The sequence below is a fragment of the Rhinolophus ferrumequinum genome, chromosome 7 (genome assembly GCF_004115265.2).
Source record: "Rhinolophus ferrumequinum isolate MPI-CBG mRhiFer1 chromosome 7, mRhiFer1_v1.p, whole genome shotgun sequence".
Taxonomy (NCBI): Eukaryota; Metazoa; Chordata; class Mammalia; order Chiroptera; family Rhinolophidae; genus Rhinolophus; species Rhinolophus ferrumequinum.
The window spans coordinates 40,863,716-40,887,940 of NC_046290.1; positions in this window are offsets into that span (position 1 = coordinate 40,863,716).

A 24,225-nucleotide genomic window follows, 5' to 3' on the forward strand; every position below is an offset into this window, starting at 1 on the left:
GTTTTGCAGATAAGGATCTGGCCAGGGAAGTCCAGTGTATAAATTACTTATGGGCCACGGTAACAAAGTGCCACAACTTTCGTGATCTAAGCCATAGAAAGGTGTTATTTAACATTTCTGTAGGTCACAAGTCCAACACAGTCTCACCAAGCTTAAATCAAGGTATTCCCAGAGCTACATTCCGTTTTGGAGGGTCACAGGCAAGGTCAGTTTTCTTACTCATGCAGGTTGTTGGCAGAATTCAGTTCTGTGTTAAGACTGAGATCTCCTTGTTCTTGCTGACTGTCACCTGGCTTCTAGAGGTCATTCCTGGCCACATGCCGTGGTTCATGGTCCCCTCCTCCATCTTCAAAGCCAGCAACATTGGGTTTGTCATTTCACATCTCTAATCCCTTCTCCTTCTTCTGTGTCTCTGACCACAGTTGGGAAACATTCTCTACTCGTAAGGTCCATTTTATTAGGTTGGTCCTACCTGGATTATCTAGGCTACTCTTTCCATGTCAAGGCCTTTAAGCTTAATCACTTTAACCTTAATCACATTTTCAAGTACTTTTTGCCATGCAAGGTGACATATATACAGGTTCTGATATTAGAGCATGGATATTTTTGGAAGGGCCATTATTCTTCCTACTATATTCGATGAAGGCTAATTCCGGTGTCTGGAGTTTCCTCCCAGGCTGAAAAAATTATAAGGGTTAGAAAGGATTATGAAGAGAGGTTTTGAAATCCCCTTTCAAATATGGTTCAAATAACAAAAATCATATTCTTTTGAATATTATAATATTTTTAAAAGTTTCCTAACAACTTGGAAGCCAAAAACCTCATCCTGAACACCTCTTGAGGTCTCCTGGTTTAAACATGGAAAACTGATTAGTATTTTTTTAATCTTACCTCAATTTGGTACCTGAAATAATACAATTCACATTGCTTAATTTCATTGTAATGAGGAGTCTGAAATCGTTTTCTAGTCTCTATATCCCAATCATTGCACTATTTTTGTTTCTCCCCACTGTGCTCCCTAAATCAGGAAAAACAATCAAAATAGAGTAGGCAGCAAATGTGTGGTCCATTTAGTTTTCACAAAGAGACTCTTCTAAACTATCCTGTCTACATGAATTTTCAGTTATTTTTCTGGAATGGTTACTTCCTGATTTGTGTACAAAAAATTTCACATATTGTGCCTGCTCCCAAAGTTCTATCCATATGGCTCTTTGCTTTATTTCCTTGACCCTAATCTTCCAACCTCGCTCATTCCAGGCTCCTGACCAACCTACAAAGCCGTTTGCCACTGCATGTTATCTCTCTCCACACAAAGATGATGATGGGGTGTGCTAACCAAAACTTTGACCTTTGGGAGAACTTCTCCTTCACCAGTGTTTCTGGTGCATCCCCGAAGGGTCCTTCCTTATGGGGACCCATCCTCCGCTTTAGTTGATGGATCGTGGGTGCAAGAACTGATTCAGAGACATACACTAGCTAAGGGATCATGACTTTTTGAGCAGCTGACCTCAGCCTTCTACTCATCCAATCTTGATTTCTTCTGGAGGTATCAAGTAGAATCTAGCTTTGGCCAAACCCACATAGCTGTCGAGGCCCTAGACCAGTATAGTCCAATAGAAATATAATCTGAGCCATGTGTGTAAAAAAGAAACAGGCAAAATTATTTTTAATGTATTGTATTTAACCCAAAATATACACAGTATTGTCATTTTAACATTTAAAAAATCATTAATGAGACATTTTACGTTTTTTTCCCTCAGTGAGTCTTCCAAAACCAGGGTGTATTTTACACTTCTAGTTCATCTCAATTCCACTAGCCACATTTCAAGGGCTCCGTGGCCACACGTGGCTAGTACATAGTGTATTGGGCAGTGTAGTCTGTATTAGGCTGTATATTGCACAATAGAGTTGTTCCACCTTGAGTCAAGGGGACTTTGGTACCTCTGTGTCAATCAGTTAGTAATTATTCCAACAGGGGAAGATAGGTGTGATACTTCACAGACATCTCTGGGAGAGGCAGCTGTCACTAGAGAAAGGTACTTCTCTGAAAAATGTCACCGGTATAAGCCGTTATCTGTAGCACTTATAGCTGTTAGGGAATAGGTGGAAAAGGGGATCTGACTGGGAGCCCCACAGCGTCTACTACACTAAGTGAGCTAAAATCATTTCTATTATTTGCATCCAAAAACCTTCACATGTAACAGAATACCTGCAGTGTGACTCTTTATCCCATGCCCTTATTTAAGAATGCATCCATCCGAATGTGAGCTACTCCCCACGGCTGCAAGTGCTGGGCAGTTGCAAATGGAGATGGAAAAAACACGGCAAACCTAATGCATCCAAATGGGTAAGTCTGCCCAGTAAAAACAAAGCCTTAAGTTGAAGCAGTGGCTCACAAAATCTGCTCCCAGCATTACCTGGGAACTTGTCATTAACGCAAATTCAGAAACTCTGGAAGTGGGCATCAGCAATCCCTGCCATAAGCACCCCTCCCCGTGAATCTGATGTATGCTCAAGTCTGACAACCACTGAGTTAAACTCCTGCCCCCTTTGAGAAGACAACTTCTGCCTAGTACAGCAAAGGGAGACTCATTAAAGACCTGTGTCCTTTGACTCCTTTAAAAACGGCAGACTAGCTGCCTAGATGAGCAACCCTCCGAGAGAGACCTGGGAGGAGGGAAGGACCTTCGGAGTTGATGCATTCATAATTAAGATAGCATAACTTGCTGCTTCTGTATGGTAGAATGCTTGAGGCTAGTGTTCTATTTTCAGAATTTATAGAACAGAAAATGATTCTGAATTTTTACCTGATGTATTTCTGTGGGAAAGTGCAGCCCAGTATGACACCTGCTGGTGCAACAGACCTAACACATTGGGAGGAGAAAACAGAAACGACAGCCATGCCTAACCCTTGCCAAGCTGCCCTAGATATGCTAAAATTCATGGCCAGGTAGATCTGGGCATTCACAATGTGCCGGTTAGCAGCCTCCCTAAGAATGCAAGGCTCCCAGCCAAATTTCGAAGAACAAGCTAGTGATCAGGACATAAAATAAGTTCAATTAGTGGCCAAACACAGAAAAGTCACCAAAAAAGAGCCAAGGGACCCCAAGTACATTGAAGACTCTCCCTAACACCAAATAATGAGCTTTTTATTTAGTTGTTATTTTTAGTCACTTAAAGATTAATCATCAGAGCTTGCTTGCTTATAATAAATAGGACAAAATCATCACAGTGTTTAGGTAGTGAGTTTAATTAGTTGAATACCAATTCCTGTTTTCACAGTGGCCATCTCTTACTATTTTGCTCCAATTCCAATCCATTGTGTAACTCCGCAAAAGTTGTTACAAATGTTTGCAGATATTTCTACTCTAAATGTTTACTAAAATGTTCAATAGGCAATATAATATTAAAATATACTTTCCTCATATAGCAGTTCTGTTGACCATCATGATGACCCTGATAAAGACGGCTTGCCTCTGCACCTTGGCTTATTGAACAATTTTCAAAGAACTAATACATACTAAAATGTAGAGCATTTAAAGGCTATAATGAAGAACACAGATGTGTACGCGTATGTGTATGTGTGTGTGAGAGAGCATTTTAGGTACTGGCTGTATTGCTGGATTATTATCAAGAACATTTCCTGTGATTGTCCTGTTGATGTATAGAGGTGCCTGTTAGCAGAGATTATGTTAAGGTAGATGGAAATCCCATTACCTCCATTTATCAGTTGCAAGGCCCTGAGCACCTCACTTTCTTCTTCTATGAAATAGGGATAATAATAGTACCTACCCATGTCAAACAGTTTGCACAGTATCTGAAAGAGGGTAAGCACTCTATGAAAACGTTAGATAATATTATTAATTAAATACTAGAACGTATAATTTACTCTGTATTTTTTCTAGGGAGATGTATAGGCAAATTTGAAACCAATTATTTTATAGTCTCTAGAGATATCCTTTGGATAAGGTGGGACAATAAGGCTAAGTGACAGTTCAATGAAGTGAAATCACTAAAGAACCAAGTCACAGCATTTTGATTAGTGGGTTGATGTCAGTATCAGGGAAATCTTTACTGCAATTTTCAGAATTTCTATCTGGCCTCTTTAATATATTATTAGTGACCTGAATAAAGGTGGAAAAGCATGTGAGTATCTACTTACCGGAAATAAAATTGCAAGAGTCCATAAATACAAGGTCTGTGCATAATGGAATTAGTAATCACAACAAGAAAAATAGTATGCCTTACATCTCTTGAATATACTATGATGGGAAATTTATATGCATTATCTATAACTCACAGGATGATGCTTTGGGTTTGCTTTTGTTAGCTCCCATAGCAAGATATTTGTGGTTACCTACCTTTTCTTCCTTCATAATACAGCCCTGAGGAAAACTACCTGTCCCATATGTGCCCCGACCTCTACTCCTATCCCAGGGGTACATCACATTTGTCTAAGCCAGTTGGTTACTTACCTAAAGGTGGTCTCTACCCGCATCGGTATCATCTGAATACTTGTTAGAAAAGGAAATCGTGGGGCCCCACATCAGACCTATTGAATCAAAACTCTGGGGATGGAACCAAGAAATCTGTGTTGTAACAAGCCCTCCGGGTGATTCAGACACATAGCTAGTTTGAGACCACTGGTCTAAGCCAATCTGATCATCCCATACCCTTTGCCAGGGACTGATTTAAACATAGTCTTATGATAGAATCCTGGCCATTGAGATTTGAGGGGCAATCTGAGGGGCTTCTAGGAAACTTTTTCTTCTTTCTGAAAAAGAACCTTTTGGGAAGAGGAGTCCCTCTTTTGCTGGTGGTATTTTCGTGTCTAACTGTGAGGCATGGAACTTGGTGGCCATCTTGAAGTCATAAAGGGAATAAGCCTGAGGATAACACATTGAATGTTACAAAATGCAAAGACACAGGGAGCCTGGATCTCAATGACATCATTTAGCCACCAAATTTACCAAAACTAAAATTGTCTTACCTCTAGACTTCTTGTTATGGATAATATATTCTTATCGATTAGCCTTTTTAATGTAGAGTTTCTCGTATCTGCAGTCAAAAGCATCGTAAGCCTGACCACTGTGCTGTCCACCTGAAGCTGAAGCTGAATAATACTGTATGTCAACTATAATTTAATATGTGTATAGTCACGGGATGTAGAGTACAGCATAGGGAATAGAGTCAATGGAATTGTGACAGCTGTATACGATGTCAGAGGGGTAGCTTGGGGGAGGGGAGTTATCACTTTGTGAGGGGTGTAAATTCCTAACTAGTACATGGTTTTGTACACATGAAACTAATAATAAAATAAAAGCATTCTAAGCAATACCACACAATTTTACAGTAAAGCAAACAAGCTCTGTGAGATTGAGTTACTTGCTCAAGCTCAAAATTCAAAACTATTTCAATATACCAAACACGTGGATATATGTCTGTGTAGCTTGGGAAAGAGCTAAAAGTAAAAGTAAAGAGATGGAGAGGTGAGGCGTAGCCTAATAGAAGTTTGTGTGAAAAAGGCCTCAGAAATTCAGGTGTTGTACAAGCCAATAGGATGGCAAGCTGTGGAAAAAGGAAGGAGAGAGGTTTAAGGCAATCAAGGCCTCTGTCAGTGACAATTTAGGACAAGGGGGCATAAACGAGGAGGAAAATGTTTGACTGCATTCGACACTAGTGCATTCCATTCTCATCTAGAGTGCTATGTTCACTTATAGGTATCCGATTTTCCTGGAGACATTAACAATTGAAAGCACATAGAGCATAGTATGACTCAGAGATGAAAAGGGTTGAGACTCAAGCCACAATTTTACTTAAGAAAAGAGAAGTTTCGCAAAATAATAATTGTATTATTCAAGACTCTTTAGGGACAGTTAACAGAAACTCAAACTGGCTTCTATATAATCTTTTGATTCATGTATCCAAAAGTTCAAGAAGTAACAGCTTACCAGTATGGGCTGGCTCCAGGTGATCTAACACTGTGCTCAAGTCTCTGTTTCTTTCTATCTCAAGGCTCTGCTTTCTTTGGGTTACCCTCATTCTTAGGCAGGATCTCCCTATATGCTCCAAGTTCATATTCTAGCATCTTAACTTCAAAACATGAAGAGCTTCTTTTCTCTAGTATTTTCCATATAAGTGCTTATATAGAATTCCACGGGACCAGTTTGGATCACAAGCCTGGAACTGAAATAATCACTGTGGCCAGGAGAATGGAATACACTATGTGAGAGGGTCTCTGTTATACACACCCTAGAAGATGGAAGAAAGAAAGATTTCACCCCATGGTAAACACATCAGTGGAGGGTAGGACAAAGATAATTTCTCATTGGAAAATTGATTATTATGAGAAGAAGGAAATGGATACTGGGCAGGCAAAAATAGAGATGACCACTTCAATACTACCTGTCTTCAAATGTTTAAATGTGGAACAAGTTAAAAATAGACCCAGCTTATTTTGTGAAGTGTCACTTTACGTAACAAGAATTATGTATAGAAGTTACTGGGAAACGTATTTCTAATTGATACAAGAAAGAACTTTATAATCATTAAAGCTGTCATCAATGAATAGGTACACCATACAGGGAGGCTGCTTATCACAGGAAGTTTCTAGGTTAAGGTTAGATGACCACCTGCAATGGGTATAAATACAAGGGATTTCCTGAATTGGGTTGGAAGGAGGAGTGGATAAAATCTAAAACCCTTTCCAACTCTAAGTCTATGATATATTCTGTAATTCTAGCTGAAAATCATCTGTTGTTATTTCTTTAAAAACTACTTTGAACTGTACTGGTTTTTCTGGAAGGCCTCTGTCTGGCTTATAAAACTGGATAATGAATTTTTGACCAGCTCTTCTGTTGTTATGGTAACTAGAGAAAAAGACATAGCAAAAAGGATTAGCTAGTAATTAGAGACTTCTTAAATAGCAATTGCTGTGAATGAGGAGAGAGTTGACAGTATGTAATAAACGGGACCAGAAGAGCAGTCTGGTTGACCCATCACTTGGAGAGGAAAAATCAGGATGGGATGTACAACCCCAAAGTATGACAGAATTTCAAATATAAATGCTCACCTTAACCAAAGGAAGGAAGATGAAAGAACTATGAACAGGTACTGGTAAAGAAGTCTAATTTTTCAGGATCTATACATATTTTTATGGTTTCTGATTTCTGGTATTGTAGGTAACCCTGCCTTTTAATTGCAGCAAATCTACCTGCTCTTCCGAAATCCTGTGGGCTGAATAAAACTGTAGAAAAAATGCTAACTCAGGGATACATATCCTCCATTACTTTTATTAATTTGTATAATGAAAATACATTTACGTCTCCTCTTATGCCTTCTTGAATGAGTTCAGAAATGTGCTTTCACATTTTAAATTACTTGAAGTGGCTCCTTCTAGTGAGTAGTGGTCGGTCACAAAACAAGTCTCCTCTGTCATCTGAATCTAAGAGGGAAGGCTTCTCTAATTTGTACAGGTCAGCTGGAAGTGTGTAAGAACTTCCTGTGATAATCCATGCATTAGTCCTCAACTTCACTGTAGCAATTAGCTTCAATTATTGTTTTCCTTTTCTCGTATGTTTTACAGGAATAATGGATTTAACACATGGTTCAGGGTATACATTTCCAAAGCTAATCATGTCACAGGGATCACTAAGTGCTCTCGGTGGTGCTCTCTCCATTTCCGTTTTTTTTCCCTTTAAAAATCTGGTGGGTATATTCCATATGCTGCACTTTACATCCCCATGACTATTTTTATAGCTGCCAATGTGTGCTTCTTAATCCCTTCACCTTTTTCAATCATCCTCTAACCCCCTTCCTATCTGGAGACCACCAATTTGTTCTCTGCATCTATGTTCTCTGCATCTATCTGTTTTGGTTGTTCATATATATTTTTTTTTAGATTCCACATATAAGTAAAATAATGTGGTATTTGTCTTTGTCTGACTTATTTGACTTCGCATAATACCCTCAAGGCCCACCCATGTTGTCACAAATAAAAGATTTCATTCTCTTTATGGCTGACGAATGCTCCATTGCATTCTCTGGTGAACTATTCTCAACTGCTTTCATCATTGATTATTCTTTCTTTCTACTTTTACCAAAATATCCACCCTAAAATGTTAAACATTAAATTAGTTGGGTCTGAGCAATAAAAATATGGCAGGATGTGTTTTCATGTCCTGTTGTCTGTACCATTGCTGACATGTCTTGATTTAGTAATAAAACACTAAGCTACTTGAAATTGTCTAAGGTCATTGATCCTTTTATACCATTATTAGTCCCAGCAATTATTCCCATTTTATACCTTAGTATACTTTTTTTTCCCTTAAATTTAAAACATTTGCTTGTCCTTGAGGAATGTGTACTTAACTTTTTCATGTAGCCTAGAAATTTCAGGGAGAGGATAAAAATAAGAAAATAACGTTTTCTTGTCAACGTTTAAATCTTATCTACCTCTCCTTGCATCTCCCTTTCTCTCCCTCTTTCTATCCCTACGTTACGGCAGTTATATGCATTTGTACTCTGATAAGAATATCATATGACTTCTTGAAATGTCTTTCTCTACTATGTCATAGATCATTTTAGTGATGATTCTTAGAACTCTCTTGTTCTGTTTGAATAAGACAAGTTCTGTTTAGAAGTAATGTTTGCCCATGGACCTTTGATGTGGCCTGTTCTCTAACCACTCTGCTGATGTTTCATGCCTCTTCTCAAATTTATAGCTGGAGGGCAGAATAATGTGTTCCGGTGTGCATAGCTTCCTCTCTGCTCTCCTAAAGCAGTATCTTTGCCTACCCTCACTGCCTGCAAATGTATTACTCTGAACCTCAACTCCAGAACTAACTACTCCTGTCCTAACTCTCACCCAAAGTACTTTACTTTTTAGTCTTACACTGCCCAAGGGCTATGCCACACCACCAGTTCTGAAACACTTCCTCTCCCCAGTTTTTGCCCAGTTGTTTTTTTGGTGGAAACACCTTTGATGGGAGTAGTAACTTGATAGGGAGGAATAATATTTGAAGGTTAATGATAGGACAAGGAGGCAGGCAATTCAGCACCTTTGAGGTGGAGAGACAGCTGCCTAATTTTTTCAGTGATTCAGGTCCTGGGGCCCTGGACCCCAGGAACAGACAATAGTAATGGAAGGAAGAGTTTCTTTTCAAAGTGTACTCTATTTCATGAATCAGAGCTCAGATAGGCCATGAAAAGATCTCTTGATATTGCTAGTTCGTTTCAGGTTTTGGAGGCAATGTGAGATTACCCTTTTTCTTTTAATGGAAAGTTGGGAGAAATGGAGAGAGGCTATAACTGAGGCTGCCAGACAAAAGCTGTATTAAAATAAGGAGTCTTTCCTGTAATAGCTTATCTCTCAAAGTGCCTTTGAATTTTAATCATTTTTACTCAAGCACGAATCATTTTTTTCTGAGCTTGGCATTATTCATGAACCTTATTACTCTCCATAGCAGATTGTATTTTCCAAAAATGGTCACATCTCACATGCTCTTTTGCGATGTGTCCTTGGTATGCCTTCATCAAGAAATGGAGTCGATTTTTCTATCTCCTTGAATTTGGGTGAGACTTTTATTTCTTGAGCAATAAAATATAGCAGAGTAACACTGTTAAGATACAGCTTTCCTGACCTGGCACTTCCACTTCCTGTCTCTTGGAAAACTTTCTCTTGGGATGCCCACTCTGAGAACCTATGTGTATCTGCCATTCTATGAAAAGCCCGTGCCATACATTTGACTCTCTTTACCCTCTTCTACCTTGTTTTCAATATTTTACGATTAGGAAAAATGGAGTACATAACATTTTTATGAATGCTGTATTTAAGATTTTTATGTATTTAATACAAATCGTCAACTGATGCTAAAAATGAAAAAAAAAGCCACATTACAAAGAGAGTCTATGTGTCGGTGCCCCCAGGGCAACAACCTCAGCTAAGCTCCCAGGGGACAGCTAGAATGAATTGTCACCTTGAGAGTGAATTGTCTGAAATATTCAGCCCAATAGAACTTTCAGATTATGCATGCCCCAGCAGCCATGTGATTTCAATTAATATGAAAACCCCAAAGTAAGAACTACCCAGTAGCTCAGTCAATCCACAGAACCATGGAAGAAAATAAGACTTTTGTTTTAAGCCCCTAAGGGTTGGGTGATTTGTTAAGAAGTAAGAGATAACTGGAATACTATGTTAAATGGAACCAGATCCTGTAATTCATCGTCTGTTTTACTCTCCTCAAGCTGATTTAGAGCTTTTCAATGGTAACTTTTTGGAAAACACACAGTAGGTCCAAATAACTTTAAGGATAAATTGAACTAAGATTAATAGTATTGGTCAAAATAGTATGTAAAAGTGTGTGTGTGTGTGTGTGTGTGTGTGTGTGTGTGTGTGTGTGTGTTGGAATAGTCGTTTTCCAGGGCTGCCATAACCAATCACAACAAATCTGGTGGCTTAAAACAACAAATAGTTATTCTCTCACAGTTTTGGAGGCCATAAGTCTGAAATCAAGGTGTCTGTTTACAGGGACATGCTTCCTCTAAAGCTTCTAAAGGAGAATCCTTTTTGCCTATTTCAGCTTCTGGTGGCTCTTGGCGTTACTTGGCTTCCTTGGCTTGTGGCTGTAACACTCCTATCTGTCTTCATGTCTCCTTCTCTACATGTGTGTCTTCTCTGTATGCCTGTCTGTTTCTCTCTACCCAGGTAATTCAGGATTCTCTCCTCATCTCAATAGCCTAACTTAAATAAATCTGCAAAGATCCTTCCTCAAATAAGGTAACATTCTCAGGTTCCAAGGATTTCACATGGATATCTTTTGGGGGCATTTTCTGGTCTACCACAGTTGGTATGGAAAGGAAGCAATGGACGGAAGTCCCTATTAACCTAAGGTTACAGGGTAGGTAAACAAAGTTTGTCATTATCAAGCAAGTGAATCAGTTCATTGCATAGAGTTTCAAACAACAGATGGCAGCTTGTGCTGCAATGTGACATTTTTCCATAAGATTGATGACCAAGTGTAGGATACTCTCTGTATTTGCCTTCTGTTTGGTTGTTATAGCACTGATTACATATATTAGTGTGAGATAAATATAGGCTATATGAATATTTGCAAATGTATTCAAATCAAGTTCAATTAAGGATTACAGGTATACTCACAAGGTTAAGTTTGTCAAACAATAAAGCATGACTTTTAGTTATACCACTTTGGAATTCCCAAGGCAAACTGCCTACACTGACCACATTTTAGTTGGTATTTAGTCATTCTCTGACTTTTGATCATCCCTCTCATATATATAACTACCAAAGATATACTGTTTATTTCCTTCACTGAAATTCTGATTTCTTTTTCTCTGCACTGTTCCAGCACTACCCAGGTACTTAAAACAATCTAAGCTTCTTGCACACCCTACAGTCTCTAAAAGAGAAGAACTCATAATAAAAACTAATAGCTCATATTCTCATACTAAGAATCATAAGAACTAGTTAAGTGAGATGTCAACCAAATATGCCAGTAGTAGTGGCAGGTGGTATGATGTCTGCTGGTAAACGCACGGAAAAACCCAAGTCAGTTAATGTTGGCAATTGTGTTGTTATTAGATATTTATGACTTGTAAATTAAATCACCATTGATTGAAATTGTGCAATATCTGAGCCAAGAATAAAGCCCATCCATATAATCTATTAAATACCTCCATTGGTCAAAAAGTTGATTTTGAAATATAGAGAATTATCATATTTAAGCGCGCGCACACACACTCTCTCTCTCTCTCCCTCTCTCTTTCTCTCTGTCTCTGTTTCTCTCCGTCCCTCCCTCTCTCCACCCCCCTCATACCCTCCCCCCCACACACAAACAAACACAGAATTCTAATATTTAAACCTTCTCTCTCTCATACACATACACATACACCGGGGAGGAGGGGCAGCCAATGGCCATAATTTGATCTGCCAAAAAAAAAAAAAAGAAAAAAAAGGCAACACAGAAAGTAAGAAATGTCAGAATATAAAAAAATCCTTCCCTTCTCTTGTCTTAGAGAAGAAAGGCAAAACTGGAAATATAGACAATATTTGCTATTCTACATTCCCTTCCTACTCCATAAATCTGATTATTGGGGACTATATTCTGAGTCAAAAGCTAAGCAGTTTTTAAAAACTACTAATGTCATAAAATAAAACCATCTACTTGTATAAGAGCATATTCAATAAGATTAGTGACTCATGTAGATGATTGTAAAGCAGAGGGTCCCAGTTTTGCACATATAACTGGGACCCTTTTGAAAGGAGTAGTTGGTGAAAAATAAACTGTTTCTTGTTCAGATTGTTCAATAAACATATAGCCAGTTTATTGAACAATCTGAACAAGAAACAGTTTATTTTTCACCAACTACTCCTTTCAAAAATGATTTATGAGATCATCTTCCATGCTCTCTAAGGACATCTCAAGCATATTCCCATTTTAGTGAGGATAGTTCAAATTTAGGTGTTAAAAAAAAATCAATCAAAATCAAAACAAACTTCATACTTTGTCTCTAATTTTATATACAACAACAAATACTAGAGGATGAGATGTCAGTCTCATTCTTATAGTCATTTCTAATCACTACAAGTTTTCTTAGAACCCCTCTTATTTGGAGAACCCTCTATATTAGTTTGCCAGGCTGCCATAACAAAATAGCACACACTGAGTGCCTTAAATATAATAACAGAAATTTATTTTCTCATAGTTCTGTAGGTTGGAAGTCCAAAATCAAGGTGCTGGCAAGGTAGGTTTCTCCTAGGGTGTCTCTTCTTGGCTTACAGACTACTGTCTTTTTACTGTGTCCTCACATGGCATTTCCTCTGTGCACTGACATCCTGGTGCCTTTTTTTCTTCTTATAAGGACACCAGTTCTTTCAGGTTAGGGCCCCATCCATATGACTTCATTTAACCTTAATTACCTCCTTCAAGGTGCTATCCCCAAATACAGTCACATTGGGTGTAAGGGCTTCAATAAATGAATTGGGGAAGAACGCATTTCGGTCCCAAACACCCTGCTTTCCCTTCCTTCCAGTGAGAAAAGGAGGAAGTTCCACAACATGCCTCTTCACTTGATGGGATAGAGTTGATGAGAGTCTCAGCTCAAGCGTGGCTAACTCTTGGTAATCCATAGATGGAGCCTAGTAGTTCCTTAGCATTTTCTTTAGGTTTTTTGTGTCCATTTTCTACTTGGGGGGCTTTAGCTGAAATTCAGAAATAACAGGAGAAGTTCAGTGTAACATTTACTCACCATGAAAAAGTCTGTCTTTTCTTTAAGATCTTGATCTTGCAGGTAAATGCACCCCTCCTTCCTCTGGATTGCCATAGCATTTTGTTGGTGCCTCATACCTAATACCACTTTCTATCATTTGAGAAAAGACTTGGCTCTAGGTTTCTTGAAAGCAGGAATCATATTTTATGTTCTATGGGGGCTGTACATATCCCCCACAAAGTGTGTGACACAGCACCCAAATTTAGTGGCCACTAAAGTTGTGTCTCATCAACTGATGTTTTGAGATAAGAGAAAGTAAAATCAACTATGGAGCTAAAATCAGAAGTAGGATCTAGAGGCATCTTGTAGCTTACTAAGGGATGGGAGGACAGGTTTCTTCATTTTTGCCTTTGAAGTTCATCTCAGTAATAAATCTATGTTCCCCACAGAAGCAGTCATCATGAATTAAAACCCACTATCCCAGTAAATCCTGAGGCCTCCCATGACACATCTCCAGACCAGTTGCCACTGTGACTTTCTCTGGTCTGCCAGCTGCTCAATAAGGAAGAGAACAGAGGCAGCAGCATCAACACCTTCTCTTCTCTTGTCTTCTCCAGGGACTGCAGTGTGAAGAAAGACTTTACTTCCAGTCTCACGGCTAAAAAAGGCATGTGTTCTGTTTGGGATAATAAAGGAATGTTCTATTGAGGGTGACCTCCCAAAGGAGAATCATGCAAGAGGAAAGACTGAATTATCAGTCTGTTTTCTCTATAGAAAATGATATCACAAAATTGTTGTCATATGATGAGACAATCAAACAGTATGCAAGTAGAAAAAAGGATTACGGAGATTTTAGGCAGTTGATAATAAATATATTATTTTTAATTTACTTCGTGGCATTGATAGTGTTAGTTAAATTTTAATTTTTTTTTTACTTTCTTGCAGTTTCTTTTATCATTCTGGATTAGTATTTTCTTTTATGCCTAAAAAAATTCAAAATAGCTTATTTATGGAGTGATATGAATTTTTATATTTGATTGTATGTTTTTAAGAATGAAAACCTTTACCTTGAAGGACCCAAGACAGAAGTACTTACTATGGCTCATTTAGCTGAAGAAATTATTTCTTAAAATAATAAATAAGTAAAAGCCAAACAGCAAAGAGGGAATAAAAGTCAAGTAATAAGACACAATTTCTTCTTCTTTCAAAATGGATGCAATCTGGTATGAATGAGTCACTCAAATATTTAATAAGGCTGTCAGGAGGAAATAAAGATATCCCATATTGACAGCAAACTTTGAATATGTATTTCATTCAGTTTCCTTCTTTCATTCAATGAATTGAGTCTCTTTAGATAGAGGGCATTAAGCTGATGTGAGGTTATAATAACTTTTTAAGATATATTTTACTTACTATATTAGTCAGGGATCTTTTGATTGCCAGTGAGAGAAACCCAATCCAAACTATTCAATATTAAATAACTCTTGGCCCATATACTTGAAAAAGTAGATAACTTCAGTATAGATCTAGCTCATTATTATCAGGAATCTTCTCTTTCCATTTGTAGGTTCTTCATTTCTCTGTGTTAACTTTATTCTTAGGCAGGTCTACCATTGCATTGGCTAAATGGCCACCAGAAGTTCCAAACTTAATGTCTATCGACTTAGGACCTCAGTAAAAGGAGAGTACTTTTCCAATAGTTCCAACTAAAGTCTCAGGGCCTCTATTCATTGACTGTGATTAACTCGGTATGTCATGTGACTACCTTTGAACCAATCACTGTGGAGAGAGAAAACCAGTACACTGATTTGCCAATTTCATGCCTAACCCTGGAACCAAGAGAGAATTAAGCCCCACCCAAATAGCCAAGAATTAAAAATGGAACCAGTGGTTCCCAGTTAAAAAGATGGAGTGGATACTCAGGAGTAAAAATAACACCTGCCCTCTGTATCTATACTCAAGAAAATGTAAACTGCAATAAGACATAAGTACATAAACAGCTATTATGTATCTGTCTTTCTATCTATCTACAAAGACACACACACACACACAAACACACAGTAATGTGGTGGTACATGTTTAACTGGCTCTCTAGAAAAAAAACCAAAAAAATGATTTTTAGTGTTTGCCAATTTCAATGGTGTAAGTGTTCCTACCATACCTGATTTCAGTCTACCAATATGACATCACTGAATGTGGAACCGGGAAAGAGGCAGTCACATTCAGCTTTGATAAGCCAATATGAACTGTTTCCAGCACTCCATTGTAACAATTAAATAAAAGGTAAAAGAGGTTACTTCTACTTGAGGTAATCAGAGGAGGCTTAATATGGAATGTGGCATATGATCTGACCTTTAAGGGATCAGTAGAATACGTGCAAGTTGATATTATATGTGATAGAATAAAAAAGTAAACAGAGGTGTACTTTGATCTCAAACAGAGTTGGAAAAGGAGACATTTCAGGATAGCTTGTTTTTAAGTGTTTAGGTTATTTCAGCGTGAGCCCCGTATCAAAGTAGCCTTGACATAACATTTCATGGAGGAGCAGTGGTTGTTTGGGGGAGGATTTCTACATTCTCAAGGTCCCATCAGTAGAAATTAGAATTCCGTTCCAATGCTCTTCTAAAGTCATCTTGTTTTATTATTTCACCTCCTCTAATGTCAGACCTGATTTTTATGTAAATGTGAATATAGGTACAGTCACTTCAATATTTTTTTTAAATAGTCATGTTGCCTCAAGAGGAATGCACCCGGAGAAACAACATGAAATTTGCATTAAAAAGTAATATAGTCTTCTAGTTCTAGCTCTGACATATTAAAGAGCTTGGAAATCACTCCTCTCCTTACAACAAGAAACAGTTAAAGAGACTGAAAAGCAGTGACTTTTCTTAGACCTCCATCAGAGAACAGATGTTAAAGGGAAAATCACCACCCCAAAATCTGGAGAGGAAAATGAGTCAAAGTCACAACCAAGATGTGCTTACCTGGAGCAGATACTTCTAGATTCATAAACTGCTAGGAACATTTAAGTGGTAATTTTGATGACTTGCTGGAGATTGAATGTGGACTAGCATGAGAATGAGAAACTCCTGGGGTTACAGTTTTCAGGCAGACCTCTGAGTTTACTTCCAGCAACCCCACCATGTTCTCACAGTAAAGATCTGAGAAAGAGCAATCAGTGTGAAATAAGCCCAAAGCATTCTTCATAACAAAGGCCTACTCAGGAAGGGAAAAGACTGGGCCAGAGCCTATCTCAGCTGAGAGAAGGACACTCCTTACTCTCCTGCCCACTCTAGCCTTCCTGTCTTACCTAAGAGGGGAAATAAAGCTACACTATGAACAAATAATTGTGTAGCTCACAGACCTAAGACACAGAACCACTAATCAGACTATAGAATGTGTCACCTCAACCCTCGTTTACCATCACACCAACCAGACTCCAATTTAACTATAGTGGATGATAAGTCAAAGAGATGCAAAACACAGACTCTCTCCAAGGAGAAGTACTTAGGGAAACCCAAAGTCAAGAAGGGAGACAAAACAGGACACTAGAGGAATTTCAAGACACTTGAACCTATAGCTACAAAAAACATTAAACACAACCCATTGTCTAACCAGATTATCACAACTCCTCACATTAAAGTCTGATTTATACAAACATGTCTGGTTTTCAAAAAAAAAAAAGCTACATGGCATGCCAAAAGGCAAGGAGAAAACACAATCTGGCTTAAGTGAAATACGTCATAAAAAGTTGTGAGCTATACGATCTCACTCATATGTGGGATATAAAACTGAAAGCAACAAACGAACAAGACAAGCAAAAACTCCTAGACACAGACAACAGGTTAGTGGTTACCAGAAGGTCAGGGAGGCCAGGGGGAGAGAGATAGAAAGGAGTAAAAGGGGCCAAAAATATGGTGACAGAATATTTGACTGGGTAATGAAGACACAATGCAATATATGGATTATGTATCATAAACTTGTGCACTTGAAACCTATATAATTTTGCTGACCAATGACACCCCAATAAATTTAATTAAAAAATGGGGGAAAAACAATCTGAAGAGACAAAGCAATCATAAAAAGCAGACACAGATGTTGAAATGAACAGAAATGTAATTTACAATAACTATGACTGCTACGTTAAAGGCTCTGATGGAAAAAAATTGACAATGTGCAAGAACAGATAGGAAATATAAGCAGAGAGATGGAAACTCTAAGAAAAAAATCAGAAGGAATTTCTAGAAATTAAGACCACAAATGAAGAGCAGAAATGAAGACTGCCTTTGATGGGAGCTTTGTCAGACACGGCCAAGGAAAGAATCCGTAAGCTTGATGATAAGTTAAGGGACAATACACTCAGAGTTATGTGTAAGCAATGAATAGTTCAACCTTTTAGAGCTCAAGAAGGCATCCCTTCACTACCCAGTACTTTCAGGGACCATTACACTTCTAATCAAAAGTGACCGTGTAATGGCATAAGCAAAGTCAAATTTACCTCGTACATCCAACCATTATATGGCATGTTCTCTGGGTCTCGTTCTAGGCATTTATGATTTTATGCAAACAAATTTAAGTTGCCATATTATCTCTATTGGAGTACGTTTGCATTACAAACTTTATATAGGACTTAAGGCTTTGTCTCCTGTGGAAGGAAGAGCAGATTCTAGGGAGGAAATGAGCAGTGGAGCGCCTTCCTGCTAACCCTGGAACCACGTCTCTCCCCCCGTCATAAGGCAGCCCCACTGGGGATTGTTATGGGCATTGCTCTCTAGGCACAGCTGAGAATGGAGATCTGAGAACAGCGGCATTAGGAAGGTGAGCAGAGGAAGGCTGCAAGATACGGAGCAGGCTGAGCCTTGGGGACTAAAGAGCCCGGAATCCTCTGGTATCAGGATTTCCCTCATCCAAGGGAAGGAGGACCTGGAAGAGTTTCAGGGATATCATCAGGGTGAGCCCAGGGGTGAGAAAATCAAATCTGTGTGAAAAGGTTACATAAATTCGGATTGTTCAGATGAGAAAAGAGATAGCAATACATATTTTTAACATAAATAAGGAAGAAGAAAATGGTGACCCACTGATCTTTTTCCAAAGGACAGAATTCAGAATGCTTTAGAGCATAATGGGATATATGGTCACACATTTAAATGGGCTACCTAAAGGACTGTGGAAACAGAAGCAATTCTTATTAACTGTGGATGGTTTCATCCTTTACTGAAGGCCAGAGGAGAGGAGATACCAAAACCAGACCTCAGACCTTGATTTGAAGATGTGCCCTGACCTGTATTCTGCTAACAATTTGCTTTTATTTCATCAGGAAACTAATTTGTTTACCTGTCAAATGCAAATAGAGTGAAATCTCTTTCCAAAATCATTCACTACTATTATTTTCATAAAGAAGCCAGACTGTCTTGTCTTATACCCCATCCAAAGAGTGCTTGATTAATGACAAATCAGAAGTATCACTTTATAAGAGGTTTTCATCTAGAAAGCAGTCTCATGGTATACAACCCAAGGATGATGCCACAGTGTTCTTTCACTGGAAACATTCTGCTGATGCAGACAGAATCTCTACCAGGAAGTGCTGCCAAGTTCTTTGAAAAGAGAAAATGGTTCTTACTAAATAACCAGACACTATTTCACAGAGTTTAGCTGACAAGCTTCAACTATATCTCCTTAGTATGTTCAGAGAATCACCAAGCATTTATCCAGTAATTGTTGAGGATAGCTATGTTTCTTACACTTATCAAAAATACATATAAGCTCTCTCATGTTTCAATCAATGACTTGGTTTCATTAGAAATTAATTGCTCATCTTGCTTTTTGTCAGTCTTTTAAATTTGTTAAAATTAGAGGACCCATTTTAATTAAGTAATTATTTCATGCAGAATCCAAGAATTTTTTTCAAATATAAAGGTGTTTTATTTTTATATAATACTCAAACAAAAATATTATCCACTTCAAATAAATATGTGTCTCATAAATACATCTCATCTCTCTCAAGACTCCTAACCATATTTTTTTAAAACATCAAATTCTGGTAAAGCAGACAATTTTAAAATATTACAAATCTTCGACTTGGCTCTGAAAAATCTGCTCAACCCTTTCCCTTTCACGCTAATGAGATTAATGTATCTAAAGGCTAGTAAAGGATAAAGAGGATCATTAAACCTCCACATGAGGCAAAAGATATGATATATGAAATATTCATAAGCACAAAAAGAAGCATTGACTAATGGGAAGAAAAGATGATGAGGAGTAATATCTGAAACAAATGTTACAGAAAAAATTCAGGAGAATTAATTAAATGATTGCTCTGCAGTGCTATCAGTGGATGGACAGTGGAAAGTGAAGGAAATTAACCGTTATATTTTATTTTATTTACTGTTTTCTAAAAGGTAATCTCAAAGAAGTACTAGGACATTCACTGCCCATAGCAAACTGGCTGTGTTTTGAGAATACATAGGGACTGAGGTACCCAGTGTAATTGTTCAGAGTATTAAAATGGGAGTGTTCTCTTCTTTGGTAGTGTAAATATGGCAGGTGGAAATGATATAGCCAATATCGTCACTACTGAATTACTAGATATTGACTTAAAACCTACTTGCCCAGAATAAAACAAACATGTTTATTATAAGTTGCTTTAAATCCTGTTTGGGAAAGATATGTAATAGAAAATAAATAAATAAAAAGAAAAAGTTTGCAAGAAATAACAAAAACTAACTACCTAAACCAATTCTTCCAAAGACTACACGGAACAACGTGCAATAACAGAAAGAACATAACGGATGGAATACTATTTAGTTCCCATCTCAACCCTGCTGCCCTTGGCTTCAGTTCCTTCATGCTCATTATTAGGGAGTTGTTGTTAGACTGGGGATCCATAAGGAAACTTCAAGCTCTAAAATTCCATGACCGTAGACCCTGTTGTACTAAAATAACTAACATTTCTGCAGAGTTTCATCGCACTATTTACAGCAGTCCTGTGAGATGAGTCATCCTCTCCAATTTATTAATAAAGAAATGCAGTTGAATAAAATAAGTTGAGGAAGGTGACCAAGGTCCAGATGTTCTTAAGAGATGAGACTTGAACGCTAATCCAACAAGGCCAAATCCCATGTTCTTCTAACTTCCTCATTCTTGGTACCAGGTACCTCTTAGTAACATAAGGTACAGCTTCACAGCCCTGCAGGATCCCTATAATGCTAACCAACAGAAGGAGCGTTGGCAAGCCCTTCAGACCCAGCATATGATTGAGCCTTAAACTTGACTGAGATAATACAGCTTTTGGATGGGAACTCCCCCAACTTTCTGCTTACCCAACTTACAAACCTGCCGTGGATAACGTAGCAATAGGGAAGCTGTCCCAACCTTATCTTAAAGTTAATTCCTTCACAGAGGATTTCATCACTTCCTGCTCTCTGGAGGAACAATCAGTTATCACTTTTCCTCTTTTATATTCATCCTCTAGTCCCTGATACATGTAAAACCCTAATATGTCTACACCATGCCCATTTCAGTGACTCCCATATAATTCTCTTTTTCACATTCTCATTTCTCAAGACACTTAACAAAACTTCCTGATTCTATTTCCTCACTTTCCACTCATTACTCAACCCATTAAAATATGCCTTCCATCCCACCAATACAATAAAAACCTGTCTAATAAAGATCACTTTAGAGGTGATGACCTCGAATTCTTACATTCATCCTTGACCTCCCTCTGAGTTTGACTACTGACTGACATTTCCTCAAATCCCTGATGTTTATAATCTTTTTCCCAAAACCTGGTCTTCTTCCATTATTCCCCCAAACAAATGACTGAATGCACTAGTTATGTAAAGCAAAAGCCTTGGATCCATCCTTGACCCCTCCTTCTCCCTCACCCCTGCTATCCAACCATCACCAAATCCTAAAAGTCTCATGGATCCATCCCCTTCTCTCTTCACTACAAATAAGAAAAGTCCCAGCTACCCTCATCTCTTCTCTGCACTACTACCATGGTTATCTAAGTGGTCATCTAATCTCTGCTCTTACTACCCTCAGAAGGTGGCCAAAGTGAGCCTCTTCACATGCAAATTTTATTACATTAACTCTTTTCTAAAAACATACCATATTTTCCTATTGGTCTTAGGAATCTACAATATTCTATGTTATTTGGCTCCATCTCTCCAGCCTCACTTTGCACCACTCTGCCCCCTTTCACTCCGAACATTTCAGCCACACTGGCCCTTTTTCAGCCCTTTGTTTGTGCCATGCTCACTCCCAAGCACAGGACCTTTGCACAAACCATTCTCTTGTCCTGGGAAGCCCTTTTGTCCTCCTTCAATACTCCTCCTTGTAAATACCTACATGTTTTCATCTCGATGTCATGTGCATAAAATATTATGAGAGCAATAGAGGAAGCACAGAACTCATTCTGGGAAGAAGCCAAACAGGACTTCCTGAAAGTCCTGGGCCTCTGGTCTGTTTCATGAAGGAACTCAGTCAGGTGAAGAGGGAAGAAAGTTTTCCTGGAAAGGAAACAATAGGGGAAGTGGAACAGAGAGATAGATACTGTTGGAGCCAAAAGTTAAGGGAGCAGTTGAAGGGAAAATGAAGTGGAAGAAGTTGAGGGGATCAATTAACAAAGGGGTAAAAGGGTTAAATTGTATTCTGTAGCCTGTGGGAGAGCATTAGAGGGTGCTAGGAAAAGGAAAAAGAATAATAGATTTAAAGTTAAGTGAATTGTCCGAACTCACTAGGTACAGAATCTGGACTAAGATCTCAGTTTCCCAACATGCAGACCAAAAATCATTCCATAAGCCTAGTACATCAGAATAACCGAACGGTTAAAACAGCTTGCTGGACCCCACCACCGGACTTTCTAATTCACCAGATCTGGGATGGACTTGCATTCCTATTAAGTTTTCCTGTGCTACTGAGGCTGCTGGTCCAGGGACCACACTTTGAAGATTACTGCACCAGATCATCTCACGCAATAAACTGAGAGTCATTCAAAGAGATTTGGGTCTAAAAAAAAAAAGAAGGAAAGAAAACCTGGGGCACAGAAACACCAAAACAACGGATAACCTAAGAGTCATTTATAATTAGTTTGGGAGAATTTTTTTTTTTTTGTAGATGCAAACATAACCTTGAGCTACAAATTAATCAATGCTCTTGCATCTCATTTCCTTACCTGTGAAATAAAGACATTGAGTCAAATGAGCACTAACATCCCCTCCAGTTCTAAACTTTTGCAATTCTGCAATTAAGCTTCTTAATTACATTTTGCTAAGGTTTTCGTTAAATTACTTTTTATTCCATCAATACACGTTTGGGTGCAAATAAGGAGAGAAGAACAGTTTAAGAAATTCCTGGGAAGTGGGTGAGAGTTGAGGCAGGAATCTTATTTGTGACTAACAAAAAGAGTCTGGAGCATGATGTTGAACAAACAAACCTATGAAGCATGGTCATGAATAAAATATCACGAGGGCAAAAGTATGTAATTTGCTCAAATTCCTGACTTTTAAACATATAACAACTAAATTTTTTGAGGCATCTTTCTACATGATTGCATTTATCTGAAACATAATCTGAATGTTATTTTTCCTTTACCAAACATCTCAAACTATTCTTTACCCGAAATGCCTTCTTATTAGCTAAGATTCCTGTGGTGAGACAAATTTTAAAGCACCGCACAAATAGTAAACAATGTCCAGAGTCTATGTAATATTCATGAGTGGGTCATTTTTGTTCCAAAAGCAGCATTGAAAAAATGTTTTAATAAGATTTTACATAATTCCATTTTCTTACTATTTTGCTTAAGTTGCAGGCTTTTTCAATTGGTTCTTTAGGACTACCAGACTGTTTCTTTGTTACATTTTTATTTCTTATTGATTAGGTATTAGGAACTAAATAGCATCCAGGGTTTTCATTGTGGGTATTGATTTTGTCTCGTTAATGTCCCCTACATAATGTAGTGTTATTCACATTACAGTTTTCATTCTAAACCAGGGGTGTCCAAACTTTTTTCAACGTTTTTCACCAAGGGCCGTATGCGGTAAAATACACAAACAGCCGGGCCACTCACTCGAGGTGAAGTACGTATTGCCTCACCTGGTTTATTTAAGTAAACTAAATATATTTTTGGAATTTGCTGCGGGCCAATTAAAAATGGATTGCGGGCCGCAGTTGGCCCGCAGGCCGCAGTTAGGACACCCCTGTTCTAAACCAATGATAACTTTGTTGCAGCCCTAAAATTTGAGGAAATTAATAATGGGTTGTGGATAAGGTTGGAGGGATAGGGACAAAGGAGGGTAGCAGTGACTCGGGAAATACAGCATTCTATTTGAGACTAATAATTTATAATTTCAGGAGGCATATACTTTTCCATTAGTGAAATAGACTTATTAATTAATCCCTTCTGCCTGTCATGTGTACCTGTCTTTAATTTGACACCTTTATTTAACAAGATCTCTTTGTTATTTTTAAATGCTTTCCTTCAATGTATCCTTGTTATTTTCCTTTGCCCCCAAATGGCTAACTTTTTCAAAATCACATACTCCTGAGGGTCTCTGTTGCTGAGGGAGAAATTCAAACTCTCTGTGGGGGTCCTTACAGATTACAACTAACAGAGTCCTACCTCAGACTACGTTACACACCATAACAATTTATTGAAAGGGTACTAGGATAGCTCTCAAACGAAGGAAGAGCTGCAGGACTAGGGAAACTCATGAACGTGGTGAGTGGAACCAGAGGTCTAAGCACAATCAATTCTCTTTCCCTTCCTCTCCTCTCTGGGCTCTTCTTTGCGCAGCTTCATTCTCCTCTAATGCAGGAAGGCTCTCTCCATATTATGGGAACATGGCTATAGGCTACTTGTAACCTAACAGGCAAGAGAATTTTCTCCTCCAGCTCTAATTCAGTTTACAGGAACGGACCCAGACTGTTCCTTGTCAGGTCGCGTGCTATTCCTTGGTCCAATCACTTTAGCAAAGGGAGCACAATATTATGATT